At 68.0% G+C, this 20224-nt stretch overlaps 10 non-coding genes across 10 annotated transcripts; all 10 read left to right on the forward strand.

Moving 5' to 3' along the window:
• Positions 1-1495: 1495 nt before the first annotated feature.
• Positions 1496-1614, forward strand: LOC131403646 (5S ribosomal RNA). The gene has a single exon (XR_009219438.1). It is a non-coding gene; the product is annotated as a 5S ribosomal RNA (ribosomal RNA).
• Positions 1615-3557: 1943 nt separating this feature from the next.
• Positions 3558-3681, forward strand: LOC131403657 (5S ribosomal RNA). The gene has a single exon (XR_009219449.1). It is a non-coding gene; the product is annotated as a 5S ribosomal RNA (ribosomal RNA).
• A 1953-nt stretch (positions 3682-5634) lies between these two features.
• Positions 5635-5753, forward strand: LOC131403647 (5S ribosomal RNA). Its single transcript, XR_009219439.1, has one exon. It is a non-coding gene; the product is annotated as a 5S ribosomal RNA (ribosomal RNA).
• A 1943-nt stretch (positions 5754-7696) lies between these two features.
• On the forward strand, positions 7697-7815 carry LOC131403648 (5S ribosomal RNA). The gene has a single exon (XR_009219440.1). It is a non-coding gene; the product is annotated as a 5S ribosomal RNA (ribosomal RNA).
• Positions 7816-9756: 1941 nt separating this feature from the next.
• LOC131403649 (5S ribosomal RNA) lies at positions 9757-9875 on the forward strand. Its single transcript, XR_009219441.1, has one exon. It is a non-coding gene; the product is annotated as a 5S ribosomal RNA (ribosomal RNA).
• Positions 9876-11820: 1945 nt separating this feature from the next.
• Positions 11821-11939, forward strand: LOC131403650 (5S ribosomal RNA). Its single transcript, XR_009219442.1, has one exon. It is a non-coding gene; the product is annotated as a 5S ribosomal RNA (ribosomal RNA).
• A 1958-nt stretch (positions 11940-13897) lies between these two features.
• On the forward strand, positions 13898-14016 carry LOC131403654 (5S ribosomal RNA). The gene has a single exon (XR_009219446.1). It is a non-coding gene; the product is annotated as a 5S ribosomal RNA (ribosomal RNA).
• A 1955-nt stretch (positions 14017-15971) lies between these two features.
• On the forward strand, positions 15972-16090 carry LOC131403651 (5S ribosomal RNA). The gene has a single exon (XR_009219443.1). It is a non-coding gene; the product is annotated as a 5S ribosomal RNA (ribosomal RNA).
• Positions 16091-18047: 1957 nt separating this feature from the next.
• On the forward strand, positions 18048-18166 carry LOC131403655 (5S ribosomal RNA). The gene has a single exon (XR_009219447.1). It is a non-coding gene; the product is annotated as a 5S ribosomal RNA (ribosomal RNA).
• Positions 18167-20109: 1943 nt separating this feature from the next.
• Positions 20110-20224, forward strand: LOC131403658 (5S ribosomal RNA; the record flags this gene model as incomplete). Its single annotated transcript, XR_009219450.1, has 1 exon — positions 20110-20224. It is a non-coding gene; the product is annotated as a 5S ribosomal RNA (ribosomal RNA).

Here is a 20224-nt window from a genome sequence, read left to right on the forward strand (position 1 = left end):
AGAAGACCGTCTGCAAAAGGACAGGGGAAAATGGGTTAGGGGAGCATTTCAGGCAGTTCATCCAAAACGCCACGGCTTCTGGATTTTCTGATGTTTGTGGTGTGTCTCAATCAAGTTAGTGCGTTGTTCTCACTTGTGATCTCACTCAAAATAAACGTTCGTTTCCGCCCCTGTGTCTCGACGTGTCACTTTTCATTTATTTATCTTTGTTTGTTTGTTTTTCTCAAAGAAGTCCCCTTCCCCAGTTTGATAACTTTCCGGCCCCACGTGACCGGCATCCTTTTTCTTTTTCTTCCTGGCCCTGCCTTTACTTGAAATATTGACGTTTGGCTCCTGGTGGATATCTCGCAGTCACTTTGGTTTCTAAAACATCGAAGGAAAATACCGTGAATCTGGCTGGCTGAGATGTTCCGTGTCCCCTCGCTCAGGCGCCTCGCTCTCTTCCCCCTGGTCCTGGCCCTGTCTGTCAGAGGTAGTGGAAGAGTCCCCTGAGACAACATTGCCCGAGCGGCACCGGACTCCTGAGACCGAGGCTGCGCGTCCTAGGGCCCCAGGAGTGATTGCCTGCCCCAGGGCCACTGCCTCCTTGCCTGAGGCCCAGCTCAAGCACGACCACCCTGCCGTGGGCAAGCTGCCTCTTCTGCAGAGGCTCTCTGTGTCTGTGTGTCTGTGCCGGTGGGGGTCTGTCTAGGTCGGTGTCTTGGATCCTCTCAGTGGCTCTGTCTCTCCGCTCCCTCGCACAGGAGCTCTCCTGCGTCCCCACGGGGGGGACGAGCGTGGGCGGGGTCTCAGTCTCGGTGGGGGGCGTGGGGGTAACGGTGCCCCGCCCCCCGCCCCGACGCGAACCGAGGGAGGGCGGCGGGGTTCCGCCGATGCCCTCTGGTCGCCAGGGTGGCTCGGGGTGGTTTGGGGCCCCTCGGGGCCGGCCCGGAGCAGCGGCGGCCAGGCCCCGGGCTGGGAGGCTCCTCGGGCCGGAGGGGGCTCAGAGGAGCGCGGGCCGGGGGGCCCTGACGCCGCGACGCCTCCCGCCGCAGGGCCCGGAGCAGCCCGATCTCCTGCGACCTCGGGAGCGAGCCGAGCGGGCGCGAGCCTGGAGACTCCCGGGATGGGGCGGGAGAGCGCCTAGACTGGCGCCCCGCCCCCCGCCCGCGGGGTGCCAGAGGCCTCTCAGGCCCTGGGCGGGCGGCAGGGCAGCGCACCGCAGGGTTTGGCTGGCCAGGCGGCGGCGGCGGCGGCGGCGGCGGCGGCGGCGGCGGCGGCGGGCGGCGGCAGGTGGAGCGCGGCGGGCCGGCGGCAGCGGGCGGGGCGGGGGGGGGGGGGCGGGGCGCCGGCGGCTTGTGAGCCTCACAGGGCTCTGGGGGCGCGCGTCACAGGGCTCTGGGGGCGCGCGTCACAGGGCTCTGGGCGCGCGCCTGACAGGGGCCTGGGGGCCCGCGTCACAGGGGCCGGGGCGGCCCGGCGCGCCTTCTTAGGGGCGCCCGGCGGCGGCCCCGACGTCTACGGCCATACCACCCTGAACGCGCCCGATCTCGTCTGATCTCGGAAGCTAAGCAGGGTCGGGCCTGGTTAGTACTTGGATGGGAGACCGCCTGGGAATACCGGGTGCTGTAGGCTTTTTGCCTCCCGCCGTCTCCCTCTCCTTTTGCCACCGCCCCCAGCGCGGCTCCCTCGGCACACCGGCCGCCCCTCCGGCCTCCGCGCCCGCCCCCACCCCCACCGCTGCCCAGCTGCTGCCCGTGTGCGCGACAGCCGCCCAGGCGCGGGCAGGCTGTCGAAGCCCAGCCCTTCAACCTCGCGGCCCCCCCCACCGGGACCCCGGGCCCACTGGGGCCCGGCGTGACCCCGACTCCGCGCTCGTGGGCTCCCTGTGTCCTCGGCCTCTTCCCAGCCGCTAGGGGCCCGACAGACCCGAGCAGTTCACTCGGCCGCCCCAACCAGTTGGTAGCGTCATCGCGGTCGCGTCGGAGAGAATGGATTCCGTTCCCCCGTAGGGGGAGGGGGGGGCCAACGGATCAGAAAGCTACAAGCAGCAAATACTTCTTCCGGAGCTGAGGCACCACAGGAACCTGGTGAAGGTTTTCAGAAGACCGTCTGCAAAAGGACAGGGGAAAATGGGTTAGGGGAGCATTTCAGGCAGTTCATCCAAAACGCCACGGCTTCTGGATTTTCTGATGTTTGTGGTGTGTCTCAATCAAGTTAGTGCGTTGTTCTCACTTGTGATCTCACTCAAAATAAACGTTCGTTTCCGCCCCTGTGTCTCGACGTGTCACTTTTCATTTATTTATCTTTGTTTGTTTGTTTTTCTCAAAGAAGTCCCCTTCCCCAGTTTGATAACTTTCCGGCCCCACGTGACCGGCATCCTTTTTCTTTTTCTTCCTGGCCCTGCCTTTACTTGAAATATTGACGTTTGGCTCCTGGTGGATATCTCGCAGTCACTTTGGTTTCTAAAACATCGAAGGAAAATACCGTGAATCTGGCTGGCTGAGATGTTCCGTGTCCCCTCGCTCAGGCGCCTCGCTCTCTTCCCCCTGGTCCTGGCCCTGTCTGTCAGAGGTAGTGGAAGAGTCCCCTGAGACAACATTGCCCGAGCGGCACCGGACTCCTGAGACCGAGGCTGCGCGTCCTAGGGCCCCAGGAGTGATTGCCTGCCCCAGGGCCACTGCCTCCTTGCCTGAGGCCCAGCTCAAGCACGACCACCCTGCCGTGGGCAAGCTGCCTCTTCTGCAGAGGCTCTCTGTGTCTGTGTGTCTGTGCCGGTGGGGGTCTGTCTAGGTCGGTGTCTTGGATCCTCTCAGTGGCTCTGTCTCTCCGCTCCCTCGCACAGGAGCTCTCCTGCGTCCCCACGGGGGGGACGAGCGTGGGCGGGGTCTCAGTCTCGGTGGGGGGCGTGGGGGTAACGGTGCCCCGCCCCCCGCCCCGACGCGAACCGAGGGAGGGCGGCGGGGTTCCGCCGATGCCCTCTGGTCGCCAGGGTGGCTCGGGGTGGTTTGGGGCCCCTCGGGGCCGGCCCGGAGCAGCGGCGGCCAGGCCCCGGGCTGGGAGGCTCCTCGGGCCGGAGGGGGCTCAGAGGAGCGCGGGCCGGGGGGCCCTGACGCCGCGACGCCTCCCGCCGCACGGCCCGGAGCAGCCCGATCTCCTGCGACCTCGGGAGCGAGCCGAGCGGGCGCGAGCCTGGAGACTCCCGGGATGGGGCGGGGAGAGCGCCTAGACTGGCGCCCCGCCCCCCGCCCGCGGGGTGCCAGAGGCCTCTCAGGCCCTGGGCGGGCGGCAGGGCAGCGCACCGCAGGGTTTGGCTGGCCAGGCGGCGGCGGCGGCGGCGGCGGCGGCGGCGGCGGCAGGTGGAGCGCGGCGGGCCGGCCGGCAGCGGGCGGGGCGGGGGGGGCGGGGCGCCGGCGGCTTGTGAGCCTCACAGGGCTCTGGGGGCGCGCGTCACAGAGCTCTGGGGGCGCGCGTCACAGGGCTCTGGGCGCGCGCCTGACAGGGGCCTGGGGGCCCGCGTCACAGGGGCCGGGGCGGCCCGGCGCGCCTTCTTAGGGGCGCCCGGCGGCGGCCCCGACGTCTACGGCCATACCACCCTGAACGCGCCCGATCTCGTCTGATCTCGGAAGCTAAGCTAAGCAGGGTCGGGCCTGGTTAGTACTTGGATGGGAGACCGCCTGGGAATACCGGGTGCTGTAGGCTTTTTGCCTCCCGCCGTCTCCCTCTCCTTTTGCCACCGCCCCCAGCGCGGCTCCCTCGGCACACCGGCCGCCCCTCCGGCCTCCGCGCCCGCCCCCACCCCCACCGCTGCCCAGCTGCTGCCCGTGTGCGCGACAGCCGCCCAGGCGCGGGCAGGCTGTCGAAGCCCAGCCCTTCAACCTCGCGGCCCCCCCCACCGGGACCCCGGGCCCACTGGGGCCCGGCGTGACCCCGACTCCGCGCTCGTGGGCTCCCTGTGTCCTCGGCCTCTTCCCAGCCGCTAGGGGCCCGACAGACCCGAGCAGTTCACTCGGCCGCCCCAACCAGTTGGTAGCGTCATCGCGGTCGCGTCGGAGAGAATGGATTCCGTTCCCCCGTAGGGGGAGGGGGGGGCCAACGGATCAGAAAGCTACAAGCAGCAAATACTTCTTCCGGAGCTGAGGCACCACAGGAACCTGGTGAAGGTTTTCAGAAGACCGTCTGCAAAAGGACAGGGGAAAATGGGTTAGGGGAGCATTTCAGGCAGTTCATCCAAAACGCCACGGCTTCTGGATTTTCTGATGTTTGTGGTGTGTCTCAATCAAGTTAGTGCGTTGTTCTCACTTGTGATCTCACTCAAAATAAACGTTCGTTTCCGCCCCTGTGTCTCGACGTGTCACTTTTCATTTATTTATCTTTGTTTGTTTGTTTTTCTCAAAGAAGTCCCCTTCCCCAGTTTGATAACTTCCGGCCCCACGTGACCGGCATCCTTTTTCTTTTTCTTCCTGGCCCTGCCTTTACTTGAAATATTGACGTTTGGCTCCTGGTGGATATCTCGCAGTCACTTTGGTTTCTAAAACATCGAAGGAAAATACCGTGATCTGGCTGGCTGAGATGTTCCGTGTCCCCTCGCTCAGGCGCCTCGCTCTCTTCCCCCTGGTCCTGGCCCTGTCTGTCAGAGGTATTGGAAGAGTCCCCTGAGACAACATTGCCCGAGCGGCACCGGACTCCTGAGACCGAGGCTGCGCGTCCTAGGGCCCCAGGAGTGATTGCCTGCCCCAGGGCCACTGCCTCCTTGCCTGAGGCCAGCTCAAGCACGACCACCCTGCCGTGGGCAAGCTGCCTCTTCTGCAGAGGCTCTCTGTGTCTGTGTGTCTGTGCCGGTGGGGGTCTGTCTAGGTCGGTGTCTTGGATCCTCTCAGTGGCTCTGTCTCTCCGCTCCCTCGCACAGGAGCTCTCCTGCGTCCCCACGGGGGGGACGAGCGTGGGCGGGGTCTCAGTCTCGGTGGGGGGCGTGGGGGTAACGGTGCCCCGCCCCCCGCCCCGACGCGAACCGAGGGAGGGCGGCGGGGTTCCGCCGATGCCCTCTGGTCGCCAGGGTGGCTCGGGGTGGTTTGGGGCCCCTCGGGCCGGCCCGGAGCAGCGGCGGCCAGGCCCCGGGCTGGGAGGCTCCTCGGGCCGGAGGGGGCTCAGAGGAGCGCGGGCCGGGGGGGCCCTGACGCCGCGACGCCTCCCGCCGCAGGGCCCGGAGCAGCCCGATCTCCTGCGACCCTCGGGAGCGAGCCGAGCGGCGCGCGAGCCTGGAGACTCCCGGGATGGGGCGGGAGAGCGCCTAGACTGGCGCCCCGCCCCCCGCCCGCGGGGTGCCAGAGGCCTCTCAGGCCCTGGGCGGGCGGCAGGGCAGCGCACCGCAGGGTTTGGCTGGCCAGGCGGCGGCGGCGGCGGCGGCGGCGGCGGCGGCGGGCGGCGGCGGCGGCAGGTGGAGCGCGGCGGGCCGGCGGCAGCGGGCGGGGCGGGGGGGGGCGGGGCGCCGGCGGCTTGTGAACCTCACAGGGCTCTGGGGGCGCGCGTCACAGAGCTCTGGGGGCGCGCGTCACAGGGCTCTGGGCGCGCGCCTGACAGGGGCCTGGGGGCCCGCGTCACAGGGGCCGGGGCGGCCCGGCGCGCCTTCTTAGGGGCGCCCGGCGGCGGCCCGACGTCTACGGCCATACCACCCTGAACGCGCCCGATCTCGTCTGATCTCGGAAGCTAAGCAGGGTCGGGCCTGGTTAGTACTTGGATGGGAGACCGCCTGGGAATACCGGGTGCTGTAGGCTTTTTGCCTCCCGCCGTCTCCCTCTCCTTTTGCCACCGCCCCCAGCGCGGCTCCCTCGGCACACCGGCCGCCCCTCCGGCCTCCGCGCCCGCCCCCACCCCCACCGCTGCCCAGCTGCTGCCCGTGTGCGCGACAGCCGCCCAGGCGCGGGCCAGGCTGTCGAAGCCCAGCCCTTCAACCTCGCGGCCCCCCCCCACCGGGACCCCGGGCCCACTGGGCCCGGCGTGACCCCGACTCCGCGCTCGTGGGCTCCCTGTGTCCTCGGCCTCTTCCCAGCCGCTAGGGGCCCGACAGACCCGAGCAGTTCACTCGGCCGCCCCAACCAGTTGGTAGCGTCATCGCGGTCGCGTCGGAGAGAATGGATTCCGTTCCCCCGTAGGGGGAGGGGGGGGCCAACGGATCAGAAAGCTACAAGCAGCAAATACTTCTTCCGGAGCTGAGGCACCACAGGAACCTGGTGAAGGTTTTCAGAAGACCGTCTGCAAAAGGACAGGGGAAAATGGGTTAGGGGAGCATTTCAGGCAGTTCATCCAAAACGCCACGGCTTCTGGATTTTCTGATGTTTGTGGTGTGTCTCAATCAAGTTAGTGCGTTGTTCTCACTTGTGATCTCACTCAAAATAAACGTTCGTTTCCGCCCCTGTGTCTCGACGTGTCACTTTTCATTTATTTATCTTTGTTTGTTTGTTTTTCTCAAAGAAGTCCCCTTCCCCAGTTTGATAACTTTCCGGCCCCACGTGACCGGCATCCTTTTTCTTTTTCTTCCTGGCCCTGCCTTTACTTGAAATATTGACGTTTGGCTCCTGGTGGATATCTCGCAGTCACTTTGGTTTCTAAAACATCGAAGGAAAATACCGTGAATCTGGCTGGCTGAGATGTTCCGTGTCCCCTCGCTCAGGCGCCTCGCTCTCTTCCCCCTGGTCCTGGCCCTGTCTGTCAGAGGTAGTGGAAGAGTCCCCTGAGACAACATTGCCCGAGCGGCACCGGACTCCTGAGAGCGAGGCTGCGCGTCCTAGGGCCCCAGGAGTGATTGCCTGCCCCAGGGCCACTGCCTCCTTGCCTGAGGCCCAGCTCAAGCACGACCACCCTGCCGTGGGCAAGCTGCCTCTTCTGCAGAGGCTCTCTGTGTCTGTGTGTCTGTGCCGGTGGGGGTCTGTCTAGGTCGGTGTCTTGGATCCTCTCAGTGGCTCTGTCTCTCCGCTCCCTCGCGCAGGAGCTCTCCTGCGTCCCCACGGGGGGGACGAGCGTGGGCGGGGTCTCAGGCTCGGTGGGGGGCGTGGGGGGTAACGGTGCCCCGCCCCCCACCCCGACGCGAACCGAGGGAGGGCGGCGGGGTTCCGCCGATGCCCTCTGGTCGCCAGGGTGGCTCGGGGTGGTTTGGGGCCCCTCGGGGCCGGCCCGGAGCAGCGGCGGCCAGGCCCCGGGCTGGGAGGCTCCTCGGGCCGGAGGGGGCTCAGAGGAGCGCGGGCCGGGGGGCCCTGACGCCGCGACGCCTCCCGCCGCACGGCCCGGAGCAGCCCGATCTCCTGCGACCTCGGGAGCGAGCCGAGCGGGCGCGAGCCTGGAGACTCCCGGGATGGGGCGGGAGAGCGCCTAGACTGGCGCCCCGCCCCCCGCCCGCGGGGTGCCAGAGGCCTCTCAGGCCCTGGGCGGGCGGCAGGGCAGCGCACCGCAGGGTTTGGCTGGCCAGGCGGCGGCGGCGGCGGCGGCGGCGGCGGCGGCAGGTGGAGCGCGGCGGGCCGGCGGCAGCGGGCGGGGCGGGGGGGGGGGCGGGGCGCCGGCGGCTTGTGAGCCTCACAGGGCTCTGGGGGCGCGCGTCACAGAGCTCTGGGGGCGCGCGTCACAGGGCTCTGGGCGCGCGCCTGACAGGGGCCTGGGGGCCCGCGTCACAGGGGCCGGGGCTGCCCGGCGCGCCTTCTTAGGGGCGCCCGGCGGCGGCCCCAACGTCTACGGCCATACCACCCTGAACGCGCCCGATCTCGTCTGATCTCGGAAGCTAAGCAGGGTCGGGCCTGGTTAGTACTTGGATGGGAGACCGCCTGGGAATACCGGGTGCTGTAGGCTTTTTGCCTCCCGCCGTCTCCCTCTCCTTTTGCCACCGCCCCCAGCGCGGCTCCCTCGGCACACCGGCCGCCCCTCCGGCCTCCGCGCCCGCCCCCACCCCCACCGCTGCCCAGCTGCTGCCCGTGTGCGCGACAGCCGCCCAGGCGCGGGCAGGCTGTCGAAGCCCAGCCCTTCAACCTCGCGGCCCCCCCCCACCGGGACCCCGGGCCCACTGGGGCCCGGCGTGACCCCGACTCCGCGCTCGTGGGCTCCCTGTGTCCTCGGCCTCTTCCCAGCCGCTAGGGGCCCGACAGACCCGAGCAGTTCACTCGGCCGCCCCAACCAGTTGGTAGCGTCATCGCGGTCTCGTGGGAGAGAATGGATTCCGTTCCCCCGTGGGGGGGGGGGGTGGAGCCCAACGGATCAGAAAGCTACAAGCAGCAAATACTTCTTCCGGAGCTGAGGCACCACAGGAACCTGGTGAAGGTTTTCAGAAGACCGTCTGCAAAAGGACAGGGGAAAATGGGTTAGGGGAGCATTTCAGGCAGTTCATCCAAAACGCCACGGCTTCTGGATTTTCTGATGTTTGTGGTGTGTCTCAATCAAGTTAGTGCGTTGTTCTCACTTGTGATCTCACTCAAAATAAACGTTCGTTTCCGCCCCTGTGTCTCGACGTGTCACTTTTCATTTATTTATCTTTGTTTGTTTGTTTTTCTCAAAGAAGTCCCCTTCCCCAGTTTGATAACTTTCCGGCCCCACGTGACCGGCATCCTTTTTCTTTTTCTTCCTGGCCCTGCCTTTACTTGAAATATTGACGTTTGGCTCCTGGTGGATATCTCGCAGTCACTTTGGTTTCTAAAACATCGAAGGAAAATACCGTGAATCTGGCTGGCTGAGATGTTCCGTGTCCCCTCGCTCAGGCGCCTCGCTCTCTTCCCCCTGGTCCTGGCCCTGTCTGTCAGAGGTAGTGGAAGAGTCCCCTGAGACAACATTGCCCGAGCGGCACCGGACTCCTGAGACCGAGGCTGCGCGTCCTAGGGCCCCAGGAGTGATTGCCTGCCCCAGGGCCACTGCCTCCTTGCCTGAGGCCCAGCTCAAGCACGACCACCCTGCCGTGGGCAAGCTGCCTCTTCTGCAGAGGCTCTCTGTGTCTGTGTGTCTGTGCCGGTGGGGGTCTGTCTAGGTCGGTGTCTTGGATCCTCTCAGTGGCTCTGTCTCTCCGCTCCCTCGCACAGGAGCTCTCCTGCGTCCCCACGGGGGGGACGAGCGTGGGCGGGGTCTCAGTCTCGGTGGGGGGCGTGGGGGTAACGGTGCCCCGCCCCCCGCCCCGACGCGAACCGAGGGAGGGCGGCGGGGTTCCGCCGATGCCCTCTGGTCGCCAGGGTGGCTCGGGGTGGTTTGGGGCCCCTCGGGGCCGGCCCGGAGCAGCGGCGGCCAGGCCCCGGGCTGGGAGGCTCCTCGGGCCGGAGGGGGCTCAGAGGAGCGCGGGCCGGGGGGCCCTGACGCCGCGACGCCTCCCGCCGCACGGCCCGGAGCAGCCCGATCTCCTGCGACCTCGGGAGCGAGCCGAGCGGGCGCGAGCCTGGAGACTCCCGGGATGGGGCGGGAGAGCGCCTAGACTGGCGCCCCGCCCCCCGCCCGCGGGGTGCCAGAGGCCTCTCAGGCCCTGGGCGGGCGGCAGGGCAGCGCACCGCAGGGTTTGGCTGGCCAGGCGGCGGCGGCGGCGGCGGCGGCGGCGGCAGGTGGAGCGCGGCGGGCCGGCGGCAGCGGGCGGGGCGGGGGGGGGGCGGGGCGCCGGCGGCTTGTGAGCCTCACAGGGCTCTGGGGGCGCGCGTCACAGGGCTCTGGGGGCGCGCGTCACAGGGCTCTGGGCGCGCGCCTGACAGGGGCCTGGGGGCCCGCGTCACAGGGGCCGGGGCGGCCCGGCGCGCCTTCTTAGGGGCGCCCGGCGGCGGCCCCGACGTCTACGGCCATACCACCCTGAACGCGCCCGATCTCGTCTGATCTCGGAAGCTAAGCAGGGTCGGGCCTGGTTAGTACTTGGATGGGAGACCGCCTGGGAATACCGGGTGCTGTAGGCTTTTTGCCTCCCGCCGTCTCCCTCTCCTTTTGCCACCGCCCCCAGCGCGGCTCCCTCGGCACACCGGCCGCCCCTCCGGCCTCCGCGCCCGCCCCCACCCCCACCGCTGCCCAGCTGCTGCCCGTGGTGCGCGACAGCCGCCCAGGCGCGGGCAGGCTGTCGAAGCCCAGCCCTTCAACCTCGCGGCCCCCCCCCACCGGGACCCCGGGCCCACTGGGGCCCGGCGTGACCCCGACTCCGCGCTCGTGGGCTCCCTGTGTCCTCGGCCTCTTCCCAGCCGCTAGGGGCCCGACAGACCCGAGCAGTTCACTCGGCCGCCCCAACCAGTTGGTAGCGTCATCGCGGTCTCGTGGGAGAGAATGGATTCCGTTCCCCCGTGGGGGGGGGGGGTGGAGCCCAACGGATCAGAAAGCTACAAGCACCAAATACTTCTTCCGGAGCTGAGGCACCACAGGAACCTGGTGAAGGTTTTCAGAAGACCGTCTGCAAAAGGACAGGGGAAAATGGGTTAGGGGAGCATTTCAGGCAGTTCATCCAAAACGCCACGGCTTCTGGATTTTCTGATGTTTGTGGTGTGTCTCAATCAAGTTAGTGCGTTGTTCTCACTTGTGATCTCACTCAAAATAAACGTTCGTTTCCGCCCCTGTGTCTCGACATGTCACTTTTCATTTATTTATCTTTGTTTGTTTGTTTTTCTCAAAGAAGTCCCCTTCCCCAGTTTGATAACTTTCCGGCCCCACGTGACCGGCATCCTTTTTCTTTTTCTTCCTGGCCCTGCCTTTACTTGAAATATTGACGTTTGGCTCCTGGTGGATATCTCGCAGTCACTTTGGTTTCTAAAACATCGAAGGAAAATACCGTGAATCTGGCTGGCTGAGATGTTCCGTGTCCCCTCGCTCAGGCGCCTCGCTCTCTTCCCCCTGGTCCTGGCCCTGTCTGTCAGAGGTAGTGGAAGAGTCCCCTGAGACAACATTGCCCGAGCGGCACCGGACTCCTGAGACCGAGGCTGCGCGTCCTAGGGCCCCAGGAGTGATTGCCTGCCCCAGGGCCACTGCCTCCTTGCCTGAGGCCCAGCTCAAGCACGACCACCCTGCCGTGGGCAAGCTGCCTCTTCTGCAGAGGCTCTCTGTGTCTGTGTGTCTGTGCCGGTGGGGGTCTGTCTAGGTCGGTGTCTTGGATCCTCTCAGTGGCTCTGTCTCTCCGCTCCCTCGCACAGGAGCTCTCCTGCGTCCCCACGGGGGGGACGAGCGTGGGCGGGGTCTCAGTCTCGGTGGGGGGCGTGGGGGTAACGGTGCCCCGCCCCCCGCCCCGACGCGAACCGAGGGAGGGCGGCGGGGTTCCGCCGATGCCCTCTGGTCGCCAGGGTGGCTCGGGGTGGTTTGGGGCCCCTCGGGGCCGGCCCGGAGCAGCGGCGGCCAGGCCCCGGGCTGGGAGGCTCCTCGGGCCGGAGGGGGCTCAGAGGAGCGCGGGCCGGGGGGCCCTGACGCCGCGACGCCTCCCGCCGCACGGCCCGGAGCAGCCCGATCTCCTGCGACCTCGGGAGCGAGCCGAGCGGGCGCGAGCCTGGAGACTCCCGGGATGGGGCGGGAGAGCGCCTAGACTGGCGCCCCGCCCCCCGCCCGCGGGGTGCCAGAGGCCTCTCAGGCCCTGGGCGGGCGGCAGGGCAGCGCACCGCAGGGTTTGGCTGGCCAGGCGGCGGCGGCGGCGGCGGCGGCGGCGGCAGGTGGAGCGCGGCGGGCCGGCGGCAGCGGGCGGGGCGGGGGGGGGGGGGCGGGGCGCCGGCTGCTTGTGAGCCTCACAGGGCTCTGGGGGCGCGCGTCACAGAGCTCTGGGGGCGCGCGTCACAGGGCTCTGGGCGCGCGCCTGACAGGGGCCTGGGGGCCTGCGTCACAGGGGCCGGGGCGGCCCGGCGCGCCTTCTTAGGGGCGCCCGGCGGCGGCCCCGACGTCTACGGCCATACCACCCTGAACGCGCCCGATCTCGTCTGATCTCGGAAGCTAAGCAGGGTCGGGCCTGGTTAGTACTTGGATGGGAGACCGCCTGGGAATACCGGGTGCTGTAGGCTTTTTGCCTCCCGCCGTCTCCCTCTCCTTTTGCCACCGCCCCCAGCGCGGCTCCCTCGGCACACCGGCCGCCCCTCCGGCCTCCGCGCCCGCCCCCACCCCCACCGCTGCCCAGCTGCTGCCCGTGTGCGCGACAGCCGCCCAGGCGCGGGCAGGCTGTCGAAGCCCAGCCCTTCAACCTCGCGGCCCCCCCCACCGGGACCCCGGGCCCACTGGGGCCCGGCGTGACCCCGACTCCGCGCTCGTGGGCTCCCTGTGTCCTCGGCCTCTTCCCAGCCGCTAGGGGCCCGACAGACCCGAGCAGTTCACTCGGCCGCCCCAACCAGTTGGTAGCGTCATCGCGGTCTCGTGGGAGAGAATGGATTCCGTTCCCCCGTGGGGGGGGGGGGTGGAGCCCAACGGATCAGAAAGCTACAAGCACCAAATACTTCTTCCGGAGCTGAGGCACCACAGGAACCTGGTGAAGGTTTTCAGAAGACCGTCTGCAAAAGGACAGGGGAAAATGGGTTAGGGGAGCATTTCAGGCAGTTCATCCAAAACGCCACGGCTTCTGGATTTTCTGATGTTTGTGGTGTGTCTCAATCAAGTTAGTGCGTTGTTCTCACTTGTGATCTCACTCAAAATAAACGTTCGTTTCCGCCCCTGTGTCTCGACGTGTCACTTTTCATTTATTTATCTTTGTTTGTTTGTTTTTCTCAAAGAAGTCCCCTTCCCCAGTTTGATAACTTTCCGGCCCCACGTGACCGGCATCCTTTTTCTTTTTCTTCCTGGCCCTGCCTTTACTTGAAATATTGACGTTTGGCTCCTGGTGGATATCTCGCAGTCACTTTGGTTTCTAAAACATCGAAGGAAAATACCGTGAATCTGGCTGGCTGAGATGTTCCGTGTCCCCTCGCTCAGGCGCCTCGCTCTCTTCCCCCTGGTCCTGGCCCTGTCTGTCAGAGGTAGTGGAAGAGTCCCCTGAGACAACATTGCCCGAGCGGCACCGGACTCCTGAGACCGAGGCTGCGCGTCCTAGGGCCCCAGGAGTGATTGCCTGCCCCAGGGCCACTGCCTCCTTGCCTGAGGCCCAGCTCAAGCACGACCACCCTGCCGTGGGCAAGCTGCCTCTTCTGCAGAGGCTCTCTGTGTCTGTGTGTCTGTGCCGGTGGGGGTCTGTCTAGGTCGGTGTCTTGGATCCTCTCAGTGGCTCTGTCTCTCCGCTCCCTCGCACAGGAGCTCTCCTGCGTCCCCACGGGGGGGGACGAGCGTGGGCGGGGTCTCAGTCTCGGTGGGGGGCGTGGGGGTAACGGTGCCCCGCCCCCCGCCCCGACGCGAACCGAGGGAGGGCGGCGGGGTTCCGCCGATGCCCTCTGGTCGCCAGGGTGGCTCGGGGTGGTTTGGGGCCCCTCGGGGCCGGCCCGGAGCAGCGGCGGCCAGGCCCCGGGCTGGGAGGCTCCTCGGGCCGGAGGGGGCTCAGAGGAGCGCGGGCCGGGGGGCCCTGACGCCGCGACGCCTCCCGCCGCACGGCCCGGAGCAGCCCGATCTCCTGCGACCTCGGGAGCGAGCCGAGCGGGCGCGAGCCTGGAGACTCCCGGGATGGGGCGGGAGAGCGCCTAGACTGGCGCCCCGCCCCCCGCCCGCGGGGTGCCAGAGGCCTCTCAGGCCCTGGGCGGGCGGCAGGGCAGCGCACCGCAGGGTTTGGCTGGCCAGGCGGCGGCGGCGGCGGCGGCGGCGGCGGCGGCGGCGGCGGCGGCGGCAGGTGGAGCGCGGCGGGCCGGCGGCAGCGGGCGGGGCGGGGGGGGGCGGGGCGCCGGCGGCTTGTGAGCCTCACAGGGCTCTGGGGGCGCGCGTCACAGAGCTCTGGGGGCGCGCGTCACAGGGCTCTGGGCGCGCGCCTGACAGGGGCCTGGGGGCCCGCGTCACAGGGGCCGGGGCGGCCCGGCGCGCCTTCTTAGGGGCGCCCGGCGGCGGCCCCGACGTCTACGGCCATACCACCCTGAACGCGCCCAATCTCGTCTGATCTCGGAAGCTAAGCAGGGTCGGGCCTGGTTAGTACTTGGATGGGAGACCGCCTGGGAATACCGGGTGCTGTAGGCTTTTTGCCTCCCGCCGTCTCCCTCTCCTTTTGCCACCGCCCCCAGCGCGGCTCCCTCGGCACACCGGCCGCCCCTCCGGCCTCCGCGCCCGCCCCCACCCCCACCGCTGCCCAGCTGCTGCCCGTGTGCGCGACAGCCGCCCAGGCGCGGGCAGGCTGTCGAAGCCCAGCCCTTCAACCTCGCGGCCCCCCCCACCGGGACCCCGGGCCCACTGGGGCCCGGCGTGACCCCGACTCCGCGCTCGTGGGCTCCCTGTGTCCTCGGCCTCTTCCCAGCCGCTAGGGGCCCGACAGACCCGAGCAGTTCACTCGGCCGCCCCAACCAGTTGGTAGCGTCATCGCGGTCGCGTCGGAGAGAATGGATTCCGTTCCCCCGTAGGGGGAGGGGGGGGCCAACGGATCAGAAAGCTACAAGCAGCAAATACTTCTTCCGGAGCTGAGGCACCACAGGAACCTGGTGAAGGTTTTCAGAAGACCGTCTGCAAAAGGACAGGGGAAAATGGGTTAGGGGAGCATTTCAGGCAGTTCATCCAAAACGCCACGGCTTCTGGATTTTCTGATGTTTGTGGTGTGTCTCAATCAAGTTAGTGCGTTGTTCTCACTTGTGATCTCACTCAAAATAAACGTTCGTTTCCGCCCCTGTGTCTCGACGTGTCACTTTTCATTTATTTATCTTTGTTTGTTTTTCTCAAAGAAGTCCCCTTCCCCAGTTTGATAACTTTCCGGCCCCACGTGACCGGCATCCTTTTTCTTTTTCTTCCTGGCCCTGCCTTTACTTGAAATATTGACGTTTGGCTCCTGGTGGATATCTCGCAGTCACTTTGGTTTCTAAAACATCGAAGGAAAATACCGTGAATCTGGCTGGCTGAGATGTTCCGTGTCCCCTCGCTCAGGCGCCTCGCTCTCTTCCCCCTGGTCCTGGCCCTGTCTGTCAGAGGTAGTGGAAGAGTCCCCTGAGACAACATTGCCCGAGCGGCACCGGACTCCTGAGACCGAGGCTGCGCGTCCTAGGGCCCCAGGAGTGATTGCCTGCCCCAGGGCCACTGCCTCCTTGCCTGAGGCCCAGCTCAAGCACGACCACCCTGCCGTGGGCAAGCTGCCTCTTCTGCAGAGGCTCTCTGTGTCTGTGTGTCTGTGCCGGTGGGGGTCTGTCTAGGTCGGTGTCTTGGATCCTCTCAGTGGCTCTGTCTCTCCGCTCCCTCGCACAGGAGCTCTCCTGCGTCCCCACGGGGGGGACGAGCGTGGGCGGGGTCTCAGTCTCGGTGGGGGGCGTGGGGGTAACGGTGCCCCGCCCCCCGCCCCGACGCGAACCGAGGGAGGGCGGCGGGGTTCCGCCGATGCCCTCTGGTCGCCAGGGTGGCTCGGGGTGGTTTGGGGCCCCTCGGGGCCGGCCCGGAGCAGCGGCGGCCAGGCCCCGGGCTGGGAGGCTCCTCGGGCCGGAGGGGGCTCAGAGGAGCGCGGGCCGGGGGGCCCTGACGCCGCGACGCCTCCCGCCGCACGGCCCGGAGCAGCCCGATCTCCTGCGACCTCGGGAGCGAGCCGAGCGGGCGCGAGCCTGGAGACTCCCGGGATGGGGCGGGAGAGCGCCTAGACTGGCGCCCCGCCCCCCGCCCGCGGGGTGCCAGAGGCCTCTCAGGCCCTGGGCGGGCGGCAGGGCAGCGCACCGCAGGGTTTGGCTGGCCAGGCGGCGGCGGCGGCGGCGGCGGCGGCGGCGGCGGCGGCGGCGGCGGCAGGTGGAGCGCGGCGGGCCGGCGGCAGCGGGCGGGGCGGGGGGGGGGGGGGCGGGGCGCCGGCGGCTTGTGAGCCTCACAGGGCTCTGGGGGCGCGCGTCACAGAGCTCTGGGGGCGCGCGTCACAGGGCTCTGGGCGCGCGCCTGACAGGGGCCTGGGGGCCCGCGTCACAGGGGCCGGGGCGGCCCGGCGCGCCTTCTTAGGGGCGCCCGGCGGCGGCCCCGACGTCTACGGCCATACCACCCTGAACGCGCCCGATCTCGTCTGATCTCGGAAGCTAAGCAGGGTCGGGCCTGGTTAGTACTTGGATGGGAGACCGCCTGGGAATACCGGGTGCTGTAGGCTTTTTGCCTCCCGCCGTCTCCCTCTCCTTTTGCCACCGCCCCCAGCGCGGCTCCCTCGGCACACCGGCCGCCCCTCCGGCCTCCGCGCCCGCCCCCACCCCCACCGCTGCCCAGCTGCTGCCCGTGTGCGCGACAGCCGCCCAGGCGCGGGCAGGCTGTCGAAGCCCAGCCCTTCAACCTCGCGGCCCCCCCCACCGGGACCCCGGGCCCACTGGGGCCCGGCGTGACCCCGACTCCGCGCTCGTGGGCTCCCTGTGTCCTCGGCCTCTTCCCAGCCGCTAGGGGCCCGACAGACCCGAGCAGTTCACTCGGCCGCCCCAACCAGTTGGTAGCGTCATCGCGGTCGCGTCGGAGAGAATGGATTCCGTTCCCCCGTAGGGGGAGGGGGGGGCCAACGGATCAGAAAGCTACAAGCAGCAAATACTTCTTCCGGAGCTGAGGCACCACAGGAACCTGGTGAAGGTTTTCAGAAGACCGTCTGCAAAAGGACAGGGGAAAATGGGTTAGGGGAGCATTTCAGGCAGTTCATCCAAAACGCCACGGCTTCTGGATTTTCTGATGTTTGTGGTGTGTCTCAATCAAGTTAGTGCGTTGTTCTCACTTGTGATCTCACTCAAAATAAACGTTCGTTTCCGCCCCTGTGTCTCGACGTGTCACTTTTCATTTATTTATCTTTGTTTGTTTGTTTTTCTCAAAGAAGTCCCCTTCCCCAGTTTGATAACTTTCCGGCCCCACGTGACCGGCATCCTTTTTCTTTTTCTTCCTGGCCCTGCCTTTACTTGAAATATTGACGTTTGGCTCCTGGTGGATATCTCGCAGTCACTTTGGTTTCTAAAACATCGAAGGAAAATACCGTGAATCTGGCTGGCTGAGATGTTCCGTGTCCCCTCGCTCAGGCGCCTCGCTCTCTTCCCCCTGGTCCTGGCCCTGTCTGTCAGAGGTAGTGGAAGAGTCCCCTGAGACAACATTGCCCGAGCGGCACCGGACTCCTGAGACCGAGGCTGCGCGTCCTAGGGCCCCAGGAGTGATTGCCTGCCCAAGGGCCACTGCCTCCTTGCCTGAGGCCCAGCTCAAGCACGACCACCCTGCCGTGGGCAAGCTGCCTCTTCTGCAGAGGCTCTCTGTGTCTGTGTGTCTGTGCCGGTGGGGGTCTGTCTAGGTCGGTGTCTTGGATCCTCTCAGTGGCTCTGTCTCTCCGCTCCCTCGCACAGGAGCTCTCCTGCGTCCCCACGGGGGGGGACGAGCGTGGGCGGGGTCTCAGTCTCGGTGGGGGGCGTGGGGGTAACGGTGCCCCGCCCCCCGCCCCGACGCGAACCGAGGGAGGGCGGCGGGGTTCCGCCGATGCCCTCTGGTCGCCAGGGTTTCGGGGTGGTTTGGGGCCCCTCGGGGCCGGCCCGGAGCAGCGGCGGCCAGGCCCCGGGCTGGGAGGCTCCTCGGGCCGGAGGGGGCTCAGAGGAGCGCGGGCCGGGGGGCCCTGACGCCGCGACGCCTCCCGCCGCAGGGCCCGGAGCAGCCCGATCTCCTGCGACCTCGGGAGCGAGCCGAGCGGGCGCGAGCCTGGAGACTCCCGGGATGGGGCGGGAGAGCGCCTAGACTGGCGCCCCGCCCCCCGCCCGCGGGGTGCCAGAGGCCTCTCAGGCCCTGGGCGGGCGGCAGGGCAGCGCACCGCAGGGTTTGGCTGGCCAGGCGGCGGCGGCGGCGGCGGCGGCGGCGGCGGGCGGCGGCGGCGGCGGCGGCAGGTGGAGCGCGGCGGGCCGGCGGCAGCGGGCGGGGCGGGGGGGGGCGGGGCGCCGGCGGCTTGTGAGCCTCACAGGGCTCTGGGGGCGCGCGTCACAGAGCTCTGGGGGCGCGCGTCACAGGGCTCTGGGCGCGCGCCTGACAGGGGCCTGGGGGCCCGCGTCACAGGGGCCGGGGCGGCCCGGCGCGCCTTCTTAGGGGCGCCCGGCGGCGGCCCCGACGTCTACGGCCATACCACCCTGAACGCGCCCAATCTCGTCTGATCTCGGAAGCTAAGCAGGGTCGGGCCTGGTTAGTACTTGGATGGGAGACCGCCTGGGAATACCGGGTGCTGTAGGCTTTTTGCCTCCCGCCGTCTCCCTCTCCTTTTGCCACCGCCCCCAGCGCGGCTCCCTCGGCACACCGGCCGCCCCTCCGGCCTCCGCGCCCGCCCCCACCCCCACCGCTGCCCAGCTGCTGCCCGTGTGCGCGACAGCCGCCCAGGCGCGGGCAGGCTGTCGAAGCCCAGCCCTTCAACCTCGCGGCCCCCCCCACCGGGACCCCGGGCCCACTGGGGCCCGGCGTGACCCCGACTCCGCGCTCGTGGGCTCCCTGTGTCCTCGGCCTCTTCCCAGCCGCTAGGGGCCCGACAGACCCGAGCAGTTCACTCGGCCGCCCCAACCAGTTGGTAGCGTCATCGCGGTCGCGTCGGAGAGAATGGATTCCGTTCCCCCGTAGGGGGAGGGGGGGGCCAACGGATCAGAAAGCTACAAGCAGCAAATACTTCTTCCGGAGCTGAGGCACCACAGGAACCTGGTGAAGGTTTTCAGAAGACCGTCTGCAAAAGGACAGGGGAAAATGGGTTAGGGGAGCATTTCAGGCAGTTCATCCAAAACGCCACGGCTTCTGGATTTTCTGATGTTTGTGGTGTGTCTCAATCAAGTTAGTGCGTTGTTCTCACTTGTGATCTCACTCAAAATAAACGTTCGTTTCCGCCCCTGTGTCTCGACGTGTCACTTTTCATTTATTTATCTTTGTTTGTTTTTCTCAAAGAAGTCCCCTTCCCCAGTTTGATAACTTTCCGGCCCCACGTGACCGGCATCCTTTTTCTTTTTCTTCCTGGCCCTGCCTTTACTTGAAATATTGACGTTTGGCTCCTGGTGGATATCTCGCAGTCACTTTGGTTTCTAAAACATCGAAGGAAAATACCGTGAATCTGGCTGGCTGAGATGTTCCGTGTCCCCTCGCTCAGGCGCCTCGCTCTCTTCCCCCTGGTCCTGGCCCTGTCTGTCAGAGGTAGTGGAAGAGTCCCCTGAGACAACATTGCCCGAGCGGCACCGGACTCCTGAGACCGAGGCTGCGCGTCCTAGGGCCCCAGGAGTGATTGCCTGCCCCAGGGCCACTGCCTCCTTGCCTGAGGCCCAGCTCAAGCACGACCACCCTGCCGTGGGCAAGCTGCCTCTTCTGCAGAGGCTCTCTGTGTCTGTGTGTCTGTGCCGGTGGGGGTCTGTCTAGGTCGGTGTCTTGGATCCTCTCAGTGGCTCTGTCTCTCCGCTCCCTCGCACAGGAGCTCTCCTGCGTCCCCACGGGGGGGACGAGCGTGGGCGGGGTCTCAGTCTCGGTGGGGGGCGTGGGGGTAACGGTGCCCCGCCCCCCGCCCCGACGCGAACCGAGGGAGGGCGGCGGGGTTCCGCCGATGCCCTCTGGTCGCCAGGGTGGCTCGGGGTGGTTTGGGGCCCCTCGGGGCCGGCCCGGAGCAGCGGCGGCCAGGCCCCGGGCTGGGAGGCTCCTCGGGCCGGAGGGGGCTCAGAGGAGCGCGGGCCGGGGGGCCCTGACGCCGCGACGCCTCCCGCCGCACGGCCCGGAGCAGCCCGATCTCCTGCGACCTCGGGAGCGAGCCGAGCGGGCGCGAGCCTGGAGACTCCCGGGATGGGGCGGGAGAGCGCCTAGACTGGCGCCCCGCCCCCCGCCCGCGGGGTGCCAGAGGCCTCTCAGGCCCTGGGCGGGCGGCAGGGCAGCGCACCGCAGGGTTTGGCTGGCCAGGCGGCGGCGGCGGCGGCGGCGGCGGCGGCGGCGGCAGGTGGAGCGCGGCGGGCCGGCGGCAGCGGGCGGGGCGGGGGGGGGGGGGGCGGGGCGCCGGCGGCTTGTGAGCCTCACAGGGCTCTGGGGGCGCGCGTCACAGAGCTCTGGGGGCGCGCGTCACAGGGCTCTGGGCGCGCGCCTGACAGGGGCCTGGGGGCCCGCGTCACAGGGGCCGGGGCGGCCCGGCGCGCCTTCTTAGGGGCGCCCGGCGGCGGCCCCGACGTCTACGGCCATACCACCCTGAACGCGCCCGATCTCGTCTGATCTCGGAAGCTAAGCAGGGTCGGGCCTGGTTAGTACTTGGATGGGAGACCGCCTGGGAATACCGGGTGCTGTA

Source organism: Diceros bicornis, unplaced genomic scaffold (assembly GCF_020826845.1).
Source record: "Diceros bicornis minor isolate mBicDic1 unplaced genomic scaffold, mDicBic1.mat.cur scaffold_751_ctg1, whole genome shotgun sequence".
NCBI classification, from domain to species: Eukaryota; Metazoa; Chordata; class Mammalia; order Perissodactyla; family Rhinocerotidae; genus Diceros; species Diceros bicornis.